Genomic DNA, 25,407 nt, shown 5'->3' with positions numbered 1-25,407 from the left:
CTACCCTTTCCAATTCCAGTTTACCCAGATCCTAGCTGTGTTGCAAGACAGAGGTTGAATCTCTATGTTTTTTTATTATACTTTAAGTTCTGAGGTACATGTGCAGAATGTACAGGTTTGTTACATAGGTATACGCGTGCCATGGTGGTTTGATGTACCCATCGACCTGTCATCTACATTAGGTATTTCTCGTAATGCTATCCCTCCCCCAGCCCCCCACCCATGACAGGACCTGGAGTGTGATGTTCCCCTCCTTGTGTCCATGTGTTCTCATTGTTCAACTCCCACTTGTGAGTGAGAACATGCTTTTCTGTTCTTCTGTTAATTTGCTGCAAATAATGGTTTCCAGCTTCATCCATGTCCCTACAAAGGACAATAACTCATCCTTTTTTATGGATGCATAGTATCCCATGGTATATATATGCCACATTTTCTTTATCCAGTCTGTCATTGATGGGCATTTTGGTTGATTCCAAGTCTTTGCTATTGTGAACAGTGCCACAATAAATATACGTGTGCATATATCTTTATAGTAGAATGATTTCTAATACTTTGGGTATATATACCCAGAAATGGGATTGCCGGGTCAAATGGTATTTCTAGTTCCATATCCTTGAGGATACACCACACTACCTTCCACAGTGGTTGAAGTAATTTACACTCCCATCAACAGTGTAAAAGCATTTCTATTTCTCCACATCCTCTCCAGCATCTGTTGTTTTTTTCATTATAATGAAACATGCACTCGACTTACAGTTGGAATGTCTGGGTTCAATTTTTTTATGTACTCACATAGCATGGTCAGGATGAGGGTCCTTTTCTATAAAATGTTGATAATACCTCTCCAAATGTCTTTATGAATCGAAAAGTACTAGTAAAAACATAAATCGTATTATTAATATTACTACTATTATTGTTGTTTGAGGACATTTCCCTTATCTTGCAAACCTGAGAGTGGTTGGTAATGTTGTTTTATATTTATGAATCTTTGTCCATTTATAGCAATCTTAGTATACTAGTACATCTTTCAGTTTTGTAAAAATTATAAAATACAAAAATAAAAAGAACATAATGTTATCTGATTTTCTAATGCAAATGTGTTATTGATATTTGATAAATATTATTGTTATATGTACTTGTATATATATACACACATATAAGCTTCCAAAAATTGAAAATACTTCAATTGAACTGCATGTTAAATAGTTAATGCTAAAAATAAAATATGTCAAGTTAGAGAGAAGAATAATTTAGTAGATATTCACTGGCAATAACGTGATGTGGGATAAAACATCCTACAAACAATGCTGAGCATTACAGGTGCTCATATACTAAAGAGAGTACACTATTAATGAGTCTTGGAATGGTGTCAAAAATGAAGTTTTCAGATAGACTTCATGAAATTAGTTAATGTATTTGTATACAGGAACATTTCACAGATTAATTACGTTTTAAAAAGTCCTACAACTTTACAGTATTAATTTCTTCAGCAGACACAAAGTGACAATAATATGGTTGGAAGTGAGCCCATGAGTTCAAAATTTCAAAACAGAGATCCGTACCCCCTCCTCAGATATTTTTAATATATCTCTAGAGTAAATAGAACTGAGTAGAATTTGTATCCTCTCGATGGAGAGTCAAGGATGCATTTAATGGAAGATGAGCCAACGCAGAAACATTTAGATGATTAACGCTTTAAAATATGAGTATATCATCTTTAGGAACATATGCCTGTTACTCAAGAGATTGCCACTGTATGATAATAGAGTCTTAAATTTATCTGATTGTACTTAGTAAGTGTCTCTTTGGAATTCAAGATATACAGTAGCTAATTGTATTCTGGTACCAGAATTCCTATTCCTGTCCTAATCCAATTTCTGAAGGATATTTATTAAAGTGTAAATTTAGGTTATTGTTATAGTAGAGAAAATGAGACAAGCTGGAATCTGGGGAAACTGTATCTAGGAGACAGGTCAATGAACCCTGCTTGTGGGACTATAAGAAAAGAGGCAGCCAGCCAGGAGGTGACGTTGGCAATACTTCAATTTCCTACTCTTATAAGGAGTATGAAATTTGAAAAGTAAAAGAATTTAGATCTTACATGAGTTAAAAATATTTGTAATGGATTATATATATGTGTATATGTATGCGTAGTGATGCATATATGTATATATATATCCAAAATTAAATTTGAGAAAATAATTTATTTTTGAAATCAGATTTTGTGTCTTATCCTAGCACTCAATGTAGTTTTGGATAAAGAAAATACATTCTGATGCTTAATACCGAGTGTCAACTTGATTGGATTGAAGGATATAAAGTATTGATCTTGGGTATGTCTGTGAGGGTGTTGCCAAAAGAGATTAACATTTGAGTCAATGGGCTGGAAAAGGCAGACTCACCCTTAATCTGGGTGGGCATAGTCTAATCAGCTGCCAGCACAGCTAGAATATAAGCAGGCAGAAAAATGTGAAAAGAGAGACTGGCCTAGCCTCCCAGCCTACATCTTTCTCCCATGCTGGATGCTTCCTGCCCGTGAGCATTGAACTCCAAGTTCTTCAGTTTTGGAACTCAGACTGGCTCTCCTTGCTCCTCAGCCTACAGATGTCCTATTGTGGGACCTTGTGATTATGTAAGTTAATACTTAATAAACTCCCCTTTATACATACACACACACACACACACACACACACATATATGTTTTCCATTAGTTCTATCTCTCTAGAGAACCCAGAGTAATATAGATTTTGGTACCAGGCATGGTTCTAGAGGAACAGAATATTAAGGATGGAGTTCTTTCATTAGTTTTAGGGTTTCTGGAGTTGGTTGCTTAACATGATTAGACCCCAAAATGCTAAGGACTCTACTTCTAGTAGTATGGAGTACCCTGGTAGTCCTTGACATGAACTGTTTAGAGAGTTATGCAAAATAAATGCATTTGACCCTCATGATTCATGGCTTCTGAGAGCCAAGGAGTTTAGTGACTCTGTACATAATACCTTTGACCATATATGGGGAACCAAGGAATGTAATGAAGTTGATTGGTTGCTCCTAAGTTTAGTGGACAAAGTGATAAAAGAAAATGATGAACTCGGGGATTCTGTCCCTAAAATTATTGAGGCTCAAATCTGCTAAGATTGCCCGTAGTGAGAGTCTTATCTCCTGTAGAAAAAAGAGCTGAAATTATGGAAAAACAGATGTTGCTTGGAGCCTTTGACAGGCCCTCATAGGTGAATCACAGCAGAGGCCTGTATGACTTTGGAGCAAGGACCTACCATCTTCTGCAGATAACTACTCTCTTTTTTGAGAGACAACTCTTGACCCATTACTGGGCTTTGGTGGAAACTAAACCTTTGACTATGGGTCATCAAGTCACCATGCAACATGAACTGCCTATCATGAACTGGGTGCTTTTTGACCCATCTAGCCATAAAGTAGGTTGTGCACAGCAGCATTCCATCATCAAGTGAAAATGGTATATGCGTGATCAGGTTCTAGCAGTTCCTGAAGGCACAAGTAAGTTACATGAGGAAGTGATTCAAATGCCCATGGCCTCCACTCCTGCCACTCTGCCTTTTCTTCCCCAGCCTGCACCGATGGCTACATGGGGAGTTCCCCGTGATCAGTTGACAGAGGAAGAGAAGACTGGGGCCTGGTTCACAGGTTCTTCACAATATTCAGGCATCACCCGAAAGTGGACAGCTGCAGCACTACAGCCTTTCTCTTGGACATCCCTGAAGGATAGCTATGAAGGGAAATCTTCCCAGTGGGCAGAACTTCGAGCGGTGCACCAGGTTGTGCACTTTGCAAGGAAGGAGAAATGGCCAGATACGCGATTATATACTGATTCATGGGCCTCACATAATGGTTTGGCTGGATGGTCAGGAACTTGGAGGAAGCATGATTGGAAAATTGGTGATAAAGAAATTTGAGGAAGAGGTGTGTGAATGGACCTCTCTGAGTGGTCAAAAATTGTGAAGTTATTTGTCTCCCATGTGAGTGCTCACCAAGGGGTCACCTCAGCAGAGGAGGATGTTTATAATCAAGTGGAAAGAATGATCAGTTCTGTGGACACCACTAAGCCCCTTTCCCCAGCCACCCTGTCTTATCCCAGTGGGCCTATGAACAAAGTGGCCATGGCGGCAAGGATAGAGGTTATGCATGGGCTCAGCAACATGGACTCACCAGGGCTGACCTGGCTGTGACCATTGCCGAGTGCCCAATTTCCCAGCAGTAGAGACTAACACTGAGCCCTTGATATGGCACTATTCCTTGAGGTGATCAGCCGGCTACTTAGTGGCAGGTTAATTATATTTGACATTTTCCATCATGGAAAGGGCAGAGATTTGTTCTCACTGGAATAGACACTTACTCTGGATATCGGTTTACTTATCCTGCATGCAATTCTTCTGCCAAGACTACCATCCATGGCTTCACAGAATGCCTTATCCACTGTCATAGTATTTCACACAGCATTGCCTTTGACCAAGGCACTCACTTAAGGGTAAAGAAGTGCGGCAGTGGGCTCATATTCATGGAATTTGCTGGTCTTATCCTGTTCCCCTTCACCCTGAAGCAGCTAGATTGACAGAACGCTGGAATGCCCTTTGAAGTCACAATTACAATGGTAACGAGGTGACAATACTTTGCAGGGCTGGGGCAAAGTGCTCCAGAAGGCTGTGTATGTGCTGAATCAGAGGTCGATACATGGTACTGCTTCCTCATAGCCAAGATTCATGGGTCCGGGAATCAAGGGGGTGGAAGTGGAACTGGCACCACTCAGCATCACCCCTAGAGATCCACTGGCAAAATTTTTGCGTCCTGTTCCCATGACATTATATTCTGCTGGCTTAGAGGTCTTAGTTCCAGAGGGAGAAATACTGCCGCCGGGAGACACAACAATTCCATTCAACTAGAAGTTAAGATTGCCACCTGGACACTTAGGACTTCTCTTACTTTTAAGTCAACAGGTTAAGAAAGGAGTTACTTGGCTGGCATGATTGACCCGGATTATCAAGATGAAATCAGTCTACTACTCCACAATAAAGGTAAGGAAGAGTGTGCAGGGAATACAGGAGATCCATTAGGGCATCTGTTAGTATTACCATGCCCTGTGATTAAGGTCATTGGGAAACTACAATAGTCCAATCCAGGCAGGACCACAAATGACCAGACCTTCCAGGAATGAAGGTTTGGGACACTCCACCAGGAAAAACAAAACAAAAAACAAAAAACACGACCTGCTAAGGTGCTTGTTGAAGGCACAAGGAATATAGAATGGGTAGTAGAAGAAGGTAGTCATCAATACCAACTACGACCACGTGATCAGCTGCAGAAATGAGGACTGTAATCGTCATGAGTATTTCCTCCTTATTTTGTTAAAAACATGTCTGTGTGGCACGCCTGTGATCCCAGCACTTTGGGAGGCCGAGATGGGCTGATCACGAGGTCAGCAGATTGAGACCATCCTGGCTAACACGGTGAAACCCCGTCTCTACTAAAAATACAAAAAAAAAAAAAAAAATTAGCCAGGCATGGTGGCGGGCACCTGTAGTCCCAGCTACAAGGGAGGCTGAGGCAGGAGAATGGCGTGAACCCGGGGGGCGGAGCTTGTAGTGAGCCGAGATCGCGCCTGCACTCCAGCCTGGGCCACAGAGCGAGACTCCCGTCTCAAAAAAGAAAAAAAAAAAAGAAAAGTCTGTGCATGTATACACTTTTACTAAAAAAAAGTCTTCATTTTATTTCCTTTCTTCTTTATCATGCAATATAAGATTTATTCACTTCGTATCAGCATTTATGTATTGTTAACTTTACCTAATAGTATTTGGGTTGGGAATTGGTGTGTTTCCGGTTGTATGAAATATAGTTGTATTACTTTCGGAATAATTACAACCTTATTAATTGTCTTTATTTGAAGATTATGTCTGATCTCAGGAGATGTGTATGGGTTCAAGTTGACAAGGGGTGGACTTGTGATGGTTATTACTGAGTGTCAACTTGATCGGATTGAAGGATACAAAGTCCTGAATCTTTGGCGAGTCTGTGAGGGTGTTGCCAAAGGAGATTAACATCTGAGTCAGAGGGCTGGGAAAGGCAGACCCACCCTTAATCTGGGTGGGCACAGTCTAATCAGCCACCAACACAGCTAGAATATAATATGAAAAGAGAGACTGGCTTAGCTTCCCAGCCTATATCTTTCTCCTGTGCTGGATGCTTTCTGCCCTCAAACATTGAACTCCAAATTCTTTAGTTTTGGAACTTGGACTGTCTCCCCTTGCTCCTCAGCCTGCAGACGAGCTATTGTGGGACCTCGTGGTTGTGTGAGTTAATACTTAATAAATTCATATACATATATTTATATATACACATATACATGTATATGTATTCCATTAGTTCTGTCCCTCTAGAGAACCCTAATATATACACTTACACTAAATATTTTTAATTAGCTAGCATGTGAATACATTAATAATTAATCATTTCAACAGATGATCTTTATATCTTAGCAATAATGTACCTCTGTGATTTCTGTATATTAGTTAAAACTATGTGAAATAAAAAATAGAGAAAAATTATATTTGCAATATACATATAATTACCATGAGATTGCAGTATAAGCACAATACCATTCTCAAGACCACTAGTTTCTTCTACTGTGAAAACAAACAAACAAACAAACAAACAAAAACTCCAGGACTCAAAACAGAATGATTATAGACCTCATTGATTTTTTTTCTTAAGTAAAACAATTATACATTAAAACATGCTCTCCAGCATGAGAAAATATATGTTATATTAGACATTGCACTGGATATGAAGTTAAGACAGTGTTTTTTCTTTGTTTTGGTTTTGGCTTATTTGTTTTTTAATCTCAGTTCTACCACCTGATAGCTTCAGGACCCTGAAAAAATTGCTTCATTGTCCTATACTATAAAATAAATGAAAAGCATAGAAAAGATAAATATTTCATTTATTTCTCATCATTGCCAAGTGAGTTGATTCTATGAGAAGCAATATAGTGTAGTATTAACAGTGGAGGCTCTGAAATTAAACAGCCAATACCACCAATAAATGCCAATCAATGAGTTAAGCAGATTCAAGACGGCTTGACTGAAAAGCCCATGTCTGTCCCACTCTAACCTCTACGGCCTTATAAGGACGCCTATGAGAAATCATTAAACAGCACTGAAGAAAGAAGAATATCTGTCCTTTAAAACTGCTCATAGTTCTGACTATCAGCATGACTAATACTGTGAATGTTGGTTTCCCCAAAATTACCTTGTGCAGAATTAGAGATATTTTTCTTTATTCATTTGGTGCATGATACTGGAATGCTGTCTGTGAATAATTAATATTTCCAGTAAGAAGTGTGTTTTTTTGTCATATCAGTTCAATTTAGCTTTATCAGAAAAAGTCAGATGAAGGATAATATTCAATAATAAGAAACGTGTAGCTTAGAGTCACAAAAATATAAGCTGCTTCTGGGTGATTTACAGAAATAGTAGAAAATAATATGGGAAAATAGATATAGAAGTATCAAAATAATAAAGAAAATACAGTTCCAATTGTAAAAATAAAGAAAAATAAAGTTCCACTTGCTTTATAAAGAATCTCTTATAGATACAAAAATTATTTAAGGGACTTAATCATTGTTCTCTGTTCCCTTTTCCTTTTTGGAATAATTGTCTTTCTCCTTGGAAGACAAGTAAATAGGAAATTCACAATTTTTCCAGCAAAACATGTAGGTGAAAATATAAACAAAATGATAATTGTGACTGGCAACAAGCATAAAACATTGTTTACCATCAAACAGCACAAAACTTCCGGCTGTGTTACTACCAGTTTGAATGGACCTTTGCCCAGAGTCCCTGTAAGTATCTTGACAGCAGATAATTCCAACACACCTCTTGTTTCTGTCAACTCACTACCTTGGGCCGTGAAGTCAGTTTAATAAAATATTCTCTTTGAAATGGTATCCAATATTCCTTTAACTCAACACTCCTATTGCTGCCCTCTCTGCCAAATCTGGACTCTTTGATCTATTAATTAGCTCCACTGCAATTAACTACAATGAATACTCTTTCTGCCCATTATTTTCTTTTCTTAAATAAATCCTGGTCTCCACAGAATACATGGCCTCCCCTGTGGTCCCTGAAAAACTATGTTGATCTTCTAGCCACCACGCATTGATGATAAGAACAAAACCTTCAAGAACAGGAATAAGGATATCTTCCCTTGTTATAATTACCATTCCAAATTATTAATCCTTTATTCTTAGATAAAAACACTGTTGAATTCAAATGATCTGGTTTCAATACATTCATTCGTTGCTACAATCACTCTAAGTTATTCACCAAAGGTTTTGTCACTGACTTCATGGCTGTCCTTGGAGCCATGATCCTGGGCTATAATAGTGTCTTTGGAAATTCATAATAATTGAATCCACATGTATTATAATTGTCTCTCTTCTTCATCTCCAATGACTTTAGTTTCATGCCCACATACGCCTTCATATACTTCATGACTACACCTAGAACTTTGTCATAATCCAAAAATGAACCATGGATAAAGTTTTATACTACAACACTTTATTATCTGATCACATATTTTTCTAGCTGTCAGTTTTTCTGAGACCTCATGGAGGCTTTTTGTTTCTGGATCAATGAGTCTTCTATTAATCCATTAGCTATATTCTAGATTTCCTTTCTTTCTTGTTCAGGAGTCCAAGGATACCAATTATTGTTATTGTAATTGTTTTTATTGTTATGTCATATGTTTATCTGCAAGGACATTTCAAACTTTTTATCTAAGTCCAATTAAGGTAGAAAAAATCAAAATGATACAGAATAAAATTTTGACATACTAATCCTATTTAGCCTTGTTTTTAGACTAGCATGTTTATTTCCAAGCATACATTTGTAAGAAATGCAAATTTAAAATGTATTCAATTTAGAAATTCAATTTAAGACTTAAACATTAGAAAAACATAATGATTTCTGAGAACTTAATAAGTAGTTGAAAATATGTAGCCCTATGCCCAACATGTATTAAGTGATCAGTAACTATTACATAGTCCAGAATATCTAGAGAATTATCTTTTGATCATTTCATCATGCTGCAGTGTCCAAGCTCACAGGGTTCCTTGAAAGGGCAATAAGAAGGAGTAAAAACATGTTTTTTTCATGAAGGAGATTTGAGCATAACATTAGGATGCACAAAACTCAGGAAAAAATAAAAAAATTATATGTAAAAGCAATAAGATTTTTTTTTTTTTTTAAGCCGAGAGGAGCTTTGAGTGAATGGGATCAACAGAATTATTCTGAAATAAAAAGGAAGGGAAAAGGTTTGAGTGAAGAGAGAAACATCGTAGAAAGAGTAGAGGAATTTCTTATTAAAGATCTCTATTTTTGGTACTGAGTGAGAGGCTGAGTAATCTCAGAGTGAATACCAGAAAGGCATGAATGTTTGGAAAAGATTAGGTGGCAATGAGAAGAAAATGTCATGTGGGATTTTTCAATGTGTTCTATGAGCCTGATGTAATAAAAAGTAAAAGCAGAATATGACACACTTAGTAGGTATTTTTGTGCTACTTCTTTTTTTTCTTTTTTATTTTTAGTTACTACCAATGTACCTACTTTTTTATGTGTTACCACCATTTTCTACCTTTCCTCAGTGCTGGGATTCAGAAGTTGCTAAATGTTAACATTTCCTATTTCACAGAGCCTGGTGGGAGAGGATGTTTGTTCATTTGTTTTGGTTTGGTAAATAGCATATCTTTTTTAAATATAAGGTCAACTTTTATTTTAGATTATGGCAGTACATGTGCAGGCTTGTTACATATATGTGACAAATATGTTACATATATGTTACATGTATATTGCATGATGCAGAGGTTCAGGGTACAAATGATCTCATTACCTGGGTAGCAAGCATAGTAGTCAAGAGGCAGTTTTTCAGTTCTTCCCTCATTTTTTTGGTACCCCCTTTAGTAGTCCCCAGTGTATACTCCCTTCTTTATGTCCATGTGTACCCCATTGTTTGACTCCCACTTATAAGTGAGAACATGTGGTATTTGGTTCCTTCTCCTGAGTTAATTTCCCCAGAGTAATGGCCTCCAGCTGCATCTTTGTTGTTGCAAAGAACATCATTTGTTCTTTTTGATAGCTGGACAGTATTCTACAGTGTATATGTACCACATTTTTTTATCCAGTCCATGTATTCTGATTACATGTCTTTGCTATTATGGATAGTGCTGCAATGAATATGCAAGTTCATGTATCTTTTTGGTAGAACTGTTAATTTTCCTTTAGGTATATACCCAGTAACGGAATTCCTGTGTCACATAGTAGTTCTAAGACCCTTGAGAAATCTCCAAATTGCTTTTCACCATGGTTGAATTAATTTAGATTCCTATCAACAGTGTATAAGCATTTCCATTTCTATGCAACCTCTCCAGTGTCTGTTATTTTTTGCCGTTTTAATAATAGCTATTCTGACTGGCGTGAGATAGTGTCTGATTGTGGTTTTGATTTGCACTTCTCTGATGATTAGTGATTTAGAGAAGTCACCAAAAACGCTTTAGTGAGCGTTTTTTCCTGTTTGTTGGCTGCTTATGTGTCTTATTCTGAGACGTATCTGTTCATGTCTTTGGTTCACTTTTTAAGGTGATCATTTGTTTTTTGTTTCTCAAATTGTAAAAAGCAATGGGGAAGGACTCCCCATTCAATAAATGGTACTGGGATTACTGGTTAGCCATATGAAGAAGAATTAAATTGGATTTTTACCTTTCACCATATACAAAAATTAATTCAAGGTGGATTAAATATTTATACATAAGACCTCAAACCATAAAAGTTCTAGAAGAAAACCTAGAAAATACCATTCTGGATATCAGCCTTGGCAAAGGATTTATGACTAAATCCTCAGCAGCAAGTGCAACAAAAACAAACATTGAAAAGTGCGACCTAATTAAACCGAAGATATTTTGCACAGCAAAAGAAACTATCAATGGAGTAAACTGACAACTTACAGGTTTGTAACAACCTCACAAACTATGCATCAAACAAAGATCTGATATCCAGAATCAAAAAGTAACTTACACAATTCAGCATGTCTCTTTTTAATTTTTGATTTTTTAAAAATCTGAAACTTTCAAAATCATGTCCTGGAATAATACTTAACATTTTCACATACAGAAACTAAAACTAAGCATCATATTTTAAAGTATAAATATCTACCTAGCTGATTTTGATTTATTATTCCATGTAACAATGTCTGTTTAAGGAAGATAGCTCTTATTTCCTAAAAATGAATACACTTACGCTTTTTAATATGCATCATTTTTTCTCTTCAGATGCAAGTTATTTTCAATGGCTTTGACTTAGATGAAGGGAAGAAAATCAACTTCCTCTAACCATAGTACTTTTCAAAGACCTCTCCTATATTAAATGTTTATATTTTTCTTCTTCCTGTATGATAGTGTCTGATTTATTCTCTTAAGTAGCAGTGAATACGACTTTTAGAATAAGTGTTTGTAAAATTGTATGAGTGCTACACAGTCTGTTTCTTGATGAGAACTGGCATTTGTATACATAGTAAGTTTTTATATTGTGAAACTAATACATAAGTATGTAAAATGATTTTGTACTTAGAAATTCAACTATACATAAAACTAGTAGGCTTGTGTGTATTCTTTACACTGTACCTGATATAGAGAGAATTGTGGATTTTTATTGAGAGAACTATTTGGAAGAGTCCCAGCTCAACCGCTAGTCATTTTTTTGCTTTGGATAATCACTCAGAACCTCTGTTTCACGTGTGTGGCAGAGGAAGCGCAGACTGCTTTACTCAATCCAAGGAAAATAATTAGGATTAAGTGGAAAATTTGTACAACACCCATGTACATACTCCACAGCGCTATACAGATGTAAGACAATTTACTATCTTTCTAAAATTGTATTTCCTTTTATGATACGATTATTATTGTCATTTTATGCACAGTATTGATCATGTTTTAATATTTACCTTAAGTAATTTATTAAGGTAAATGATTATTTTTGTTCTAAATCTTAAAAATAATAATAGTAACTATTCTTTATGGAGTATTTAGTATGTACCAAACCCTGAGCTAAATGTTATACATATCAGTGTTACATTTAACCCTTAAACAACCCTATAAGGTAGCTATTATTGCTATTTAATTGTATAGAAGAAACTGGGTCTCAGGGACATTAAAATGACAGCTGCATGATTTAAGAACCAAGATTCAAAGCCAGTTCTATTTGACATCACAGTCTATTTGGCATACAGAAAACAAATCCAAGAAAGGCAATATGAAGTCATTAATAGCTAAGTTTCAACAGTAGCACACAAATGGATTTGAGTCTTACTCTAATACTAGGTATGTGATCTTGTGCAAGTTCCCTTTGCATGTCTATATTTCTTCATTTATAAATGGGGATTAACATGGAACTTACTTTATGGAGCTGTTATTAGGTTTAGATAAGATATTTGTCCATGTAAAGTACTTAGCGTATAATCTGTCACACAATACATACACAGCAAATGTTTGCCTTTATTATTTAATCTTCTTAAATTTAGGTCCCTCATTCAAAAAATGAAGATGAAAATAAAATAACACCTACCTCAGAATGATGGGGCAAGTGTTATGAGACTATTATTTTAAAAATGGCACTGGGCATATAAGTGCTCGGTAAATGATAATTATTATCATTCTCATCATCATCATCATGCCAATGATTCATTAATTTGTAGAGATGCTTGGCTAAATTTTGTAGGTAAATTTAGGCAAGAAGACATCCTCACACTTTGGATTATGATCTGTCCAGTATCGTTCTGGTGAGCATCTACTCTGAATTGCAATATATTTGCTTAAAATTATGTTGGTTGCAGATATATGTTACCTTTGTCACCTCTTAAACTGTACCGGCCGGGCGCGGTGGCTCAAGCCTGTAATCCCAGCACTTTGGGAGGCCGAGAAGGGCGGATCACAAGGTCAGGAGATCGAGACCATCCTGGCTAACACAGTGAAACCCCGTCTCTACAAAAAAAATACAAAAATCTAGCCGGGCGAGGTGGTGGGCGCCTGTAGTCCCAGCTACTCGGGAGGCTGAGGCAGGAGAATGGCGTGAACCCGGGAGGCGGAGCTTGCAGTGAGCTGAGATCCGGCCACTGCACCCCAGCCTGGGCAACAGAGCGAGACTCCGTCTCAAAAAAAAAAAAAAAAAAAATGTACTAAGAAAAGCCCAATGGCTCTGATGAATTGCCTAGCATCCCGTTAGGGCTCACTTAATAGCTGATAGCATAAGGAGAAAGTATTATTTGTTTTCTTTACTAAGCCCCCCCCCAAAAAAGGAAAAAAAAAGTCACTATTTAAGAGCAGGAAGTTTGTATTGCACAACACTCAATGTTAAGTGAGTATCTGTAAAAATAATTAATTAGAACAATTCCTTAGTCAACTGTAATGGAAAAAAATATATGTCTGCAAAGGGATATGGTGTGAGATAAAGAGACAGAGACCACCATATGCAACATACATTTATAATGTAGAATATGTAATCTATTTATGGAATATTAATGGTATTTTTCTTTATGCTAGTATTAGATATATTTAAATGTAAGGTTGAAAGTAAATTAGGAAAGATCTGAAATGTCCTGCTAAGGAGTTTAAATTTTATACATCAGCAGCTGAATAAAATGGAATGTGCTCTCTTTGTTGCTAATTTGTAGTGGTATGACTCTAATGTACATAATGATAAAAATGACAAGGAGTTGGGAGTTGCAGTAGGCAAAAGTAGAACTAGGAAAAGTAATCATAGTAAAATTAAATAGGATTTCCAAATAATATAAATGTTTTTTACATTCGTGTTCAAGAAATATAAAATAAGAAAAAGGCTAAACTGTTCTTTCTAGTCTCTAAATACCATCAACCAAATTTTACTTTTATAATCTATAGTTGAAAAAATGAAATTGAACCATATCTTCCCCTTAATGAGGAGCGTGTGTGTGTATGTGTATCAGCACACTTTGTTTTCTCCTTCTTTATTAATTGTCATGATGCTACCCTCAAATTAATGTATTATTTTATTTAACAATAAATATTGAGTGTCTGCCTTGCTCTAAGTGTTGTTCTGGCATTTGACAGATATAAGTAAGCAACACCGGAAAAGACGGCTTCCTTCTTGCACTCTATCAGAGAAGAAAAAAATAAATATCTTAAAACCAGTAATCATAATATCATAAAAATATTTTATGTTAAAAGACTATTAATAATATGTAACATTTTAGAATTCTACATGGACATAATACCATGAGGGAAATTGACCTCTCACTATATTTTATGTTTTATCTTTGAAAAAGTATACATGCCAATTGTTAAGTTCTAGGAAATCATATCCCATTAATTTGCTTTGATAGTTGCAAGATGCAGATTGATCCCATTTCAAGCCTCCTTTGGATTTCTAATTGGCTTAGCTATGCATTAAAATGTAGAGAACTGTGGTCATGAATTTGTATTCAGCAAGCATTGGTAGCATGTTTCACGCATGTGGAAATATATAAAGACATAAGAAAATGTGCTATGCAGGCCACTTGGAGAAATACATCCTTGAAGATTTAGGTAGATATAGATACTCAAGTGGTCGCTGTGAATACAATGCATACTTTCATCTCATTTTAGTATAATTTCCTTGTTTAGATTTGTTTCCACCTGTCTGTGAATTCCTGAAGGACAGAAACCCTATGATTTATCATTAAATAGGCTAACTGCCAGCTCCATGACCAAGAGTGGCCAGATTAACTCCCAATGAGAAGAAATGCTATCCTAGAGTCTGAGCTTATTAATCTATGGTCTGGGCTTTTGAGAGTTGTGCCAATTGATGTCAGAAGCCCTAACCAGTAAGACTTGGTCATATGCCTAGAAATATTTCAAAGATTGGTCTTCCACACCTAGATTATTTCCAATACATTATTGGATAGCTTGTGAAACTAATCCTTTTTCACTGACATGATTGGGAAATTCAGTCATAAAAAGTCTACACAAAGATCAGGTAGATATAGTTTTAAAAGGAGTAGGATAAGAAAAATGGCAGAAAGATAAGAAAAATAAGAAAAATAAGATAGACTCTTGAATGGGCTTTGTAAAGAGGTTCGGTAACTATTGTTTAGTTTTAACGCCCTTGGGTCTTTTCCCTGTCTTTCTTGTATTAATTTCTTCCATTTATTAACAATTCAACAGTGGCTTCTATTTCTTTTTCTGGCCCCCACTTTTTTTTTTTTTTTTTTTTTTTTTTTGAGATGGAGTCTCACTCTGTCACCCAGGCTACAGTGCAGTGGTACGATCTCGGCTCACTGCAACCTCCACCTCCCAGGTTCAAGCGGTTTTGTTTCATCTTCTCTCTTTCTCTCTGGGATCTTCCTTCCGTTTTTTATAATAATCTTCATTTTATCTAAGGAATTGGCTTACAAAGATGTCCTCAATTTCTCCCATTTCATTCTCTAGTGTACTGCTTGCCTTGGCAACCCTTATCACTGAAATTTGTATGAGGTGGAAAAATAACACTTTCCTTATGACACAAGATGAACAAGTTCTCTGACCTAAAGACTGTTGTAGTCAAGCATATCTTCAGATGCTTGGTCTTGTGAGTTCTGAGAATGCTGTCATTGAGGATGCCTGGCTGATCTCCACCCCTAATTCTCATGCATGCTGCTAACTGCTGGTACTCCACTGGGTGTAAGGATTTTGTCAATATGTATCTTTAATTTACTAAAGTTTTATTTCTGTTTAGAATGATTAAATTATAGATTTTGATTTTAGACCAACATTTTAAATTTATAAAGATAAGTTTTGGGAAGCTCTTGCTGCCATTTTTCTTATGCTTTTCTTTTTAAAACTATATATGGTCTTTTGCGTAGGCTTTTTATGGTTTAATTTCCCAGTCACGTCAGTAAAAATGGATTAGTTTCACAAGACATCCAGTAATGTATTTGAAATAACCTACACGTGGAAGAACACTCTTTGAAATATTTCTAGGAATATGAGCAAGGCTTGCTGGTTAGGGTTTCTGATATCAGTTGGGGCAACTCTCAAAAGCCCAGACCATAGATCAACAAGCTCAGACTCTAGTATGGATCTAAAAGTCAGAGTGTATTGCCAGTTTCGGCTTCCGGTGGAAAGTCCAAGCTGATAACTGAAGCTAGGGTACATGTTGTATACCAAAATAGATTCTACACTAGGTAGCTAGTCACTAACAGTTGTCACAATGAGGTGAAAAAAATATATCCCAAGAGGAGTCAGCCCAGTCAAGATCATTAATTTCAAAGTGTGGAAGACTGGTATTTTACACAAAATTCTACCTCATAATAGTGTGAGTTTGGGAAAGCAGCGTAGTCTTTCTGAGTCTCAGGTGTTCATATATTTGCAATGAAGAGAATAAAATGTTGTACAATTTACAAGCACTGTTAATGCTGAGGCATTTATAAATGTTTGAATCAGAGGAAGCTATGCTTAGTATCTAAAAATCTAGTGTTGAGGGCAAATAATGTAATGGCAAATATATTTATTTTACAGGTTAATAATAATGCTTTACTTTTCCATAGTATTTCATTGTTTACAAAGCAAATATACAAATATTATCTCAAATCTTTACACAGTAAATAAGACAGGGCTTATTATTTCATTTAAAGTTAAAGATGTTAAAAATCTAAAAATTTAAATGTTGATATCTTTGATTTTTAAGAGAAATAAGTCACATCCTAAAATGGCTTAAAATTAAAAGTGATTTTGCTGTCTTATATAATAACGGAGTCTGAGATTAAGGGCAGTATAGGCATGACTGAATTGGAGGCTAATTAGAAAATATTCTTACTTCATTTCTCTGAAATATTATTACTGCTTATATTTTTCTTCATTCCTAGGCATGAGGTGGTATCACTAATCCCAGCAATTTCAGAGGCTGAGGCGGGTGGATCATGAGGTCAGGAGTTCAAGAACAGCCTGACCAAGATGATGAAACCCCGTCTGTACTAAAAACACAAAAATTAACCAGGTGTGGTGGCAGGCACTGTAATCCCAGTTACTTGAGAGGCTGAGACGGAGAATTGCTTGAACTCAGGAGGCGGAGGTTGCAGTGAGCCGAGATCATGCCACTGCAATCCAGCCTGGGTGACATTGCAAGACTCTGTCTCAAAAATAAATAAATAAATAAATAAAATAAAAAATTAAAAAAAAACTATCATAGAGACGGGTTCAATGTTTTAACTATTTCTCTAAAATTTCTGAGCATAACTGCAATTCAATAGGCTTGCATAATATGCCCATCCTTCAACTAGCAGTTGGATGTAGAGGACTACGATTTGTTACCAGTCAAATAATGCTCAATGCATGGAACAGAATAGTGAGATGTGAAACTTTCTCTTTGGCCCACCTGAACAGAGCTCTATAGAAATTAATAACCAAATGAAAATTTGTCTAATGCTCAAGAAAGAAGAAAGAATGCTGGGATGGCAACAGAAATGCCTGCTTCTGTAGATGAACAATTAAAGGTGTTATGGTATAGGTTCCAGCAGAATGCAATGCATACAAAAGGAGAAGTAAACAAAAGAATGATTTTTTTTTTTTGTAAATGAAAAGATACGAGAAAGTGACTGAGAAAAAAAAATGTATGTGCAAGTGTGCAGCAACCTGAAAGACGAAAGAAAAGAAAATGGTTGCAATGATTTCCAGAGTAACTAAAGTAATGTGAGTCATAGTAGATGAGCCCTGAAAATCTTTATGAAAAGCAGTCCACTTGCAGAATTGCACAGGCCTTCTTTGGATTGTCCATTTTGATATGTACAATTCTAACTAAAGGTATGACGAGACGAATTCCACAGACAATATATCTGGGACAGACATATCCAGGAGAACTATTTTTCTATTCAATATACTTTTAACTGCTTCATTTCACCAGACTACATGCCATAACAGGTTTAAACACTATTAAACTCTATTAAACAGTGATAAAGATATGCACTCATCTCTGAAACATGAGCACAGCTCATGAAATTCCCTGCTGAGAAGCTATCGGTTTGCATCTCTGCTGAAGTTACAGCCCATAAATGTAGGCTTGAGTTGTCAGTAATTATTCTTTCCTTTCAGATCATCAGAAGGAAGATAACCTCATGTATTTATAGCTATTTCTACTAGGTATTCAATGATTACTTGGTGATTCTTACATTGATTTTCATACAGGATGTTGTTATTTGAAAGACTTTGTTGGTGGGAACGATCTAATTGGACTGATTACATTGGCAGCATGGCCTTCATAACGAGCTCTGTCCTATTTGCTGACATTTGCAAATCTAGGTTAGAGAGGGAGGAAAAGCAAAAGAGAAAGAGAGAGAGAGGAAAAGGGCTGATGATAATTCCTTTCAGCTTAGTTCATTGGTGATCTGTAGCCTTTTTCAAAGTTGAGTAGATATAATATATAATATATATTTCAAATATCATGTAATTATTTACTTTAAAAATAATATTTTAGCCTGTAATCCCAGCCTTTGGTAGGCCAAGGCAGGCAGATCACCTGAGATCAGGAGTTCAAGACCAGCCTTGGCAACATGGCGAAAACCCGTCTCTACTAAAAATAAAAAAAAATTAGCCAGGTGTGGTGGTGGGCACCTGTAATCCCAGCTCCTCAGGAGACTGAGGCAGGAGAATTGCTTGAATCCGGGAGGCAGAGGTTGAAATGAGCCAAGATGGTGCCATTACACTCCAGTCTGGGCAATAGAGCAAGACTCCATCTCAAAAATAATAATAATAATAATAATAATATTTTAATGTGAAAAAAATTTAAAGTTAGAGCTTATTTGATTACCTTAAAAGCTGCATCACCTTGACAATAACCCATCCAAACTACTGTACAAAAATTGGCTAAACATAGAGTTTACAACACTAAGGTGACTATCCTGTGGCCAATCTGGTAGCCATATAACTCTGGAAAATTATTGTGAAACAGCACAAAGATTATATTATATAACCTATAAAGGAAATATATAACAATGATAAGTGACACAGAGGTTATATTGGCAATATATATGCATTGGAAATATGAATGGATTATATATTATATATTGTTATGTATTTGTCTCAGGATGGTGCTGAGACAATTTAGTAATATAATAGGTAGAACAATTTTTTTCTACCAAAATTGACCTAAAGAACTTTATGGGGTTACTTTGCAAACATGACCATAAATTCTAGTAGACTGTCTTATTAACTTTTTTGAAACTAAGTCTATTTCTTAAATTGTGTAAACATGAAAGCATTAAAAATATATGCCAAATCATTTGAATGAATATTCTGTCATCACTTTTTGTGACCTTAGGATAAGTTAGAATTTTTTCATGCTCCACATTTTCATTTGCATACAAACAGATTATTTTAATTTTTAATAGAATAAAATGCCTAAATGGTTTAATCAATAAAGACTGCCATAGGACATTATAACTTATTTATTCTAAGTGTATGCTTGTTCAAGAGTAGAGCGACTATTGTTAACAATGTACTATACATTTCAAAATAGCTAGAAGTGAGGACTTGAAATATTCTCAACACCTAGAAATGATAAATGCTCACAGTCGTGGATATCCTATTTATCCTGACTTGATCATTAGACATTCTATGCATGTAACAAAATATTACAGGTACCCTATAAGTATGTACAAACATTATGTATCAACTAAAAATAAAAAATACTGGCAATGTGGATATGCAGAAGATGTGGACGCTATGAGTGAAAAAGAGTTTGAGAATGCAGAACTGCATAATTCATCAAACAGAAATTCCACAGTTATTTTGCCTAATTCTATGTTGACTCTTTGGGGACACCAAAGAGATTAACAACATGCCACTGAGATGTATCAACTATATTTATACTGTATTTATTTAAAAATAAGAAAAATTTAAAATAAGGAAAATGTCAGTTATGTGAAGTTTAAGCAGACAAAAGTGAAGCAGAGAAATGAAAAGGGAAGGAAAGGATCAGGAATTGAGGAATGTGGTTTAAAAAATGTAGGCAGAGTTGGAAAAAAAAGGAGTATAGCACATTTTTAAAAAAACAGAACAAAACCCAGAGTTTGCTGGAATGGCACTGATTGTTCTATCAAATGTCTCTCAGAGTACCCAGTTTCCTGGGTTTCCTAATACATTTCACATCAATGTTTTCAAACTCAACCGAACATTGAAATATTGAAATATTAAATTAACATGTTCAAGAGATAGAATAGTAAGGTAATTAAGAGCCTAGCTCCTAGAGACAGACAGACCAACTGGACTTGAGTTTTGGCTTTGCGATTTAATTGCTCTAACCTTGGTCAAGGTATTTAACTTATCTGAGCTCCAGTTTCCTTATCCATAAAATTGAATTATTAAGATCTCATTTATGGGTTAGTTATGGTAATTATATGTATTATGGTATTGCTTGCATGTGCTAGGCACATAATAAGTCTTATTGCTTATTATTATCATTACCAACATAGCACATAATTACTGGAATAACTTTTTAAAATTTAGTAAGTTTTATTTTAGAACAGCTTAAGATTACAGAAAATTTGAAGATAGTACAGAGAGTTGTCATACATACACACCTAGCTTCCCCTATCATTAACATCTTACAAATGTATAGCATATTTTTTACAATTTATAAACCAATATTGATGTAGTATTATTAAGCAATGTCAACACATTTTTCAGATTTTCTTAGTATTTACCTAATGTCTGTGTGTTCCAAATTCCCATCTGTGATATCGTATTGCATTTAGCTTTTATGTTTCCTTAGGCACCTCTTGACCATGGGATTGTTTCACATTTTTCTTGTTTTTGACGACTTACACAGTTTTAAAGAGTATGAGTCAGATAATTTATAATGTGTTCCTCAACTAGGATTTGTCTGATGTTTTTCTCATGATTAGGGTTGGGTTATGGGTTTTAAGAGGAAAATCACAGAGGTTAAGTACCATTTTCATCACATCATACAAAGAGTACATATTACCAACATGTCTTATCACTATTGATTAGGGCCTTGAGCAGCTGGCTGGAGACAGTGTTTTTCAGTTTTCTTCACTATAAAGTTACTTTCCTCTTGCCCTGCCCATCCTATAAATTTTGGAAGGATATTGCTGTTCACTACCCACACTTAGAGTGTGGGAATTTCCTTTGACCTTCCCAAGGGAGAAATATCCACATAAATTACTTAAATTTTGTACAAGATATTTGTCTATTTTTACTCATTCATATTTTTATGGATACATAATTGTACATATTTATGGAGCACATATGATATTTTGATACACACATACAATGAGTAATGACCAATCAGGATCATTGGAATATCCATCACCTCAAGCATTTATCATTTCTTTGTGTTGGAAACATTCCACATCTTCTCTTCCAACTCTTTTGTAATACCCAGTAAATTTTTGTTAGCTTTTGTCACTCTGCTTTGCTACTGAACACTAGAATTTGTTTATTCGATCTATTTTTGTACCCATTAGCCAACCTCTCTTTATCACCCCTCTCTGAACTACCCCTCTTAGGCTCTTGTAATAATCATTCTACTCTCTGCCATTGAGATCAACTTTTTTACTTCCCATAAATGAGTGAGAGACTCCAATATTTGTCTTTCTATGCCTGCCATTTCACTGACCATAATGTCCTGCAGTTCCATCCATGTTGCTGCAAATGTCAGAATTTTATTCTTTTCCATGGGTGAATAATATTCCACTGGGTACATATGCCATATTTCTTTATCCATTCATCTGTTTATGGCCATTTATGTGGCCTCCAAACTTGGTTACTATGATGAGTGCTTCAGTAAACATGGGAGTGCAGGTATCTCTTCAATATACTGATTTCATTTCATTTGGATATATACCCAGCAATAGGATTGGTAGATCATGTGATAGATCTATTTTTATTTTTCTGATGAAACTTCACACTGTTTTTTTATAGTGATTGTACTAATTTACCTTCCTACCAACAGTGTACTGGAGTTATCGTTTCTCCACATTCTTGCCAGCCTTTGATAATTTTGGGGCTTTTTGATAATAGTCATGTTAACCAGAGTGAAATGGTATCTCAGTGGGGTTTTGATTTGTATTTCCCTAATAATTAGTGATGTTGGGCATTTTTTCATATACCTGTTGGCCCTTTGCATATCTTTTTTTGTGAAATGTCTATTCAGATCATTGGTCAATTTAAAAAATCCAATTATTTGTTTTTTTGCTGCTGAGTTGTTTGAAAATTGCTTACATATGATGGTTATTATTCCCTCACCAAATTGATAATTTGCATATATTTTTTCCCATTCCTTAGGTGCCTTTCACTAGGCTGATTGTTTATTTTGCTGTGAAGAAGCTATTTAGCTTGATGTAATTCCATTAGTCTGTATTTGATTTTGTTGCAGTGCTTCATAATTCTAATTGTCCAGATCTTTCACCTCCCTGGTTAGCTGTATTCCTAGGTGTTTTATTCCTTTTGTGACTATTGTGGATAGGGTTACATTCTCAATTTGGCTGCCAGCTTTGACATTATTAATGTACAGAAATGTTACTGAATTTTGTATAATACATTGATTTTATATCCTGAAACTTTGCTGAAGTTGTTTATCAGATCTGGTAGTTTTGGGGCAGAGACTATTATTGGCTTTTCTAGGTGCAGAATCATATCATCTGTGAACAGAAATAGTTTGACTACCTGTCTTCCTATTTGGATGCCTTTTATTTCTTTCTCCTGTTTGATTGCTCTGGGTAGAACATCCAGTAGTATGTTGAATAGTAGTGCTGAGAAACGGCATCCTTGTCTTGTTCTGATTCTCAAGGAGAATGCTTCCAGCACCATTTTCATATTCAGTATGAGGTTGGCTGTGAGTATGTCATAGATAGTTCTTATTATTTTGAGGTGTTTCTTTGATGCCTAGTTTGTCAAGAGGTTTTTTTTAACATGAAGGGATGTTGAATTTTACTGAAAGCCTTTTCTGCATTTATTAAGATCATATGATTTTGTTTTTAGTTCTCTTTTTGTGATGATTCACATTATTGATTTATGTATGTTGAACCAGCCTTGTATCCCAGGAATAAGGCCTATGGGATCATGGTGGATTAGTTATTTGATGTGCTGTTGGATTCTCTTGACTAGTACTTTGCTAAGAATTTTTTTTTTTTTTAATCTATGTTCATCAGGGATATTGGCCTGAAGTTCTATTTTCTTATTGTGTCTCTGCCAGGTTTTATGTATCCCAATGATACTGGCCTCATAGAATGAGTTAGAGAGGAGCTCCTCCTTGATTTTTTTGAATAGTTACAGTAGGACTGGTACCAGGTCTTCCTTATATGTCTGTCGAAATTTATCTCTGAATCCATCTGGTCCATGGCTTTTTCTTGTTAATAAGTTTTTAAAAATTACCTATTCTTTCTTGGAACACATTATTGGCCTGTTCAGCATTTCATTTTCTTGATTCAATCTTGAGAGGATGTATGTTTTAAGGAATGTATCAATTTCTGCTAGGTTTTACGGTTTGTGTGCAAATAGCTAGTTATAACAATCTCTGTGGTTTTTTTTTTTTTTGTATTTCTGTGGGATTGGTGGTAATGTCCCCATTAGCATTATGTATATTTGAATCTTCTCTCTTTTTTCCCTTCATTATTCTAGCTAGTGTTGTATGAATCTTAAATGTTCTATCAGAGAACTAACTTCTGGTTTATTTGATTTTTTGCATGATTTTTTTCTCATCTCTATTTTGTTCAGGTCAGCCCAGATTTTGGTTATTTCATTGCTTTTGGTAGCTTTGGGGTTTGTTTTCTCTTGTTTTTCAAATTCCTCTAGGTGTGATTTTAGGTTGTTAATTTGAGATATAACTTTTTGGTGTGTGTGTTTAATGCCGTAAACATTCCTTGTAACACTGCTTTAGCTGTATCCTAAAGATTCTGGTATGCGGTATCTGTATTTTCATTTATTTCAAAGAATTTCTTGATTTCTGCCTTAATTTCATTGTTTACCCAAAAGTCATTCAGGAGCAGATTGTTAAATTTCCGTATGATTATATAATTTTGAGATATCTTCTTGGTATTGATTTGTATTTTTATTGAAACTATGGTCTAAAACTGTGGTTGGCATGCTTTTTTTTTTTTTTTTAGTTTCTTGAGAATTATTTTATGGTGCAGTGTGTGATTGATTTTAGAGCATATGCCATGTGCAATTAAGAATGTATATTCCATTATGGTTGGGTGAACAGTTGTGTAGATGTCTGTTAGCGCCTTTTGGTCAAGTATTAAGTTTAGGTCCTGAATATTTGTATTAGATTTCTGCCTGAATAATCTGTCCAATATTGTTAGTGAGCTGTTGAAAATGTCTGCTATTTGTGTGTGTTTATCTGATTCTCTTTATAAGTCTCTAAGAATTTATTTTATAAATCTGAGTTCTTTAGTGTTGGGTGCATATACATTTAGGATAGTTAAGTCATCTGGTTAAATTGAACGTTTTATCATTATGTAATGCCCTTCTTTTTCTTTTTTGATCATTATTGGTTTAAAGTTTGTTTTTTCTAAAGTAAGAATAGCACCCCTGCTTTTTTTTGTTTTCCATTTTCTTGGTAGATCTTTCTTTATCCCTTTACTTTGAGCCTATGGGTGTCATTGCATGTTGATGGGTCTCCCAAAGACACCATACAGTTGGGTCTTACATCTTAATCCATCTTGCTACTCTGTGCCTTTTAATTGAGGCATTCACTCCATTTACATTCAAGGTTAATATTAATATGTGCAGATTTGATCCTGTCATCATGTTTTTAGGTGGTTATTATGCAGATGTCATTGTGTAGTTGCTTTATGCTAATTGTTCACGTACTTAAGTGTGTTTATGTGGTGGCCAGTAAAAGTCTTATTTCCCCGTTTACACTCCCTCAAAGACCTTTTATAAGACAAGTCTGGTAGTGAAAATTTCCTTAGATTTTCTTACCTGAAACGGATTTTATTTAGCTTTCGCTTAGGAAGCTTAATGTGGCTGGATATGAAATTTTTATGTAGAATTTCTTCTCTTTAAGAATTGCTGAATATAGGCTCCCAGTCTTATCTGGCTTATAGGATTTCTGCTGAAAGGTCTGATATTAGCCTGATGGAGTCTCCTTTGTCAGCGACCTGCCACTTCTCTCTAGCTGCCTTTAATATTTGTTCTTTCATATTGACCTTAGTCAATTTAATGGATATATGTCTTGGTGGTGTTTGTCTTGTGTAGTACCTCACAGGGGTTTTCTGAATTTTCTGGATTTGAATGTTGACCTTTCTAGCAAGTTTGGGAAAATTTTCATGGATAATATATTCAAATATGTTTTGTATGTTTCTTGCTCTTTTTTCCTC

General features: G+C 35.4%; 2 long non-coding RNA genes across 2 annotated transcripts in view; one reads left to right on the top strand and one right to left on the bottom strand.

The window, feature by feature from the left end:
- Nucleotides 1-4,735: 4,735 nt before the first annotated feature.
- Nucleotides 4,736-25,407, top strand: part of LOC105487783 (uncharacterized) — a 48,685-nt gene continuing 28,013 nt past the window's right edge. The window contains exon 1 of the long non-coding RNA XR_011621393.1: nt 4,736-5,048. This is a non-coding gene — a long non-coding RNA (uncharacterized lncRNA). The remainder of the gene's footprint in view (nt 5,049-25,407) is intronic.
- Nucleotides 14,142-25,407, bottom strand: part of LOC105487784 (uncharacterized) — a 48,142-nt gene continuing 36,876 nt past the window's right edge. Inside the window, exon 6 of the long non-coding RNA XR_011621392.1 lies at nt 14,142-14,208. This is a non-coding gene — a long non-coding RNA (uncharacterized lncRNA). The remainder of the gene's footprint in view (nt 14,209-25,407) is intronic.

The sequence above is a fragment of the Macaca nemestrina genome, chromosome 3 (genome assembly GCF_043159975.1).
Source record: "Macaca nemestrina isolate mMacNem1 chromosome 3, mMacNem.hap1, whole genome shotgun sequence".
Classification (NCBI taxonomy): domain Eukaryota; kingdom Metazoa; phylum Chordata; class Mammalia; order Primates; family Cercopithecidae; genus Macaca; species Macaca nemestrina.
The sequence above is the reverse complement of the archived record's forward strand: the minus strand, read 5'-3'. Positions and strand labels throughout refer to the sequence as shown.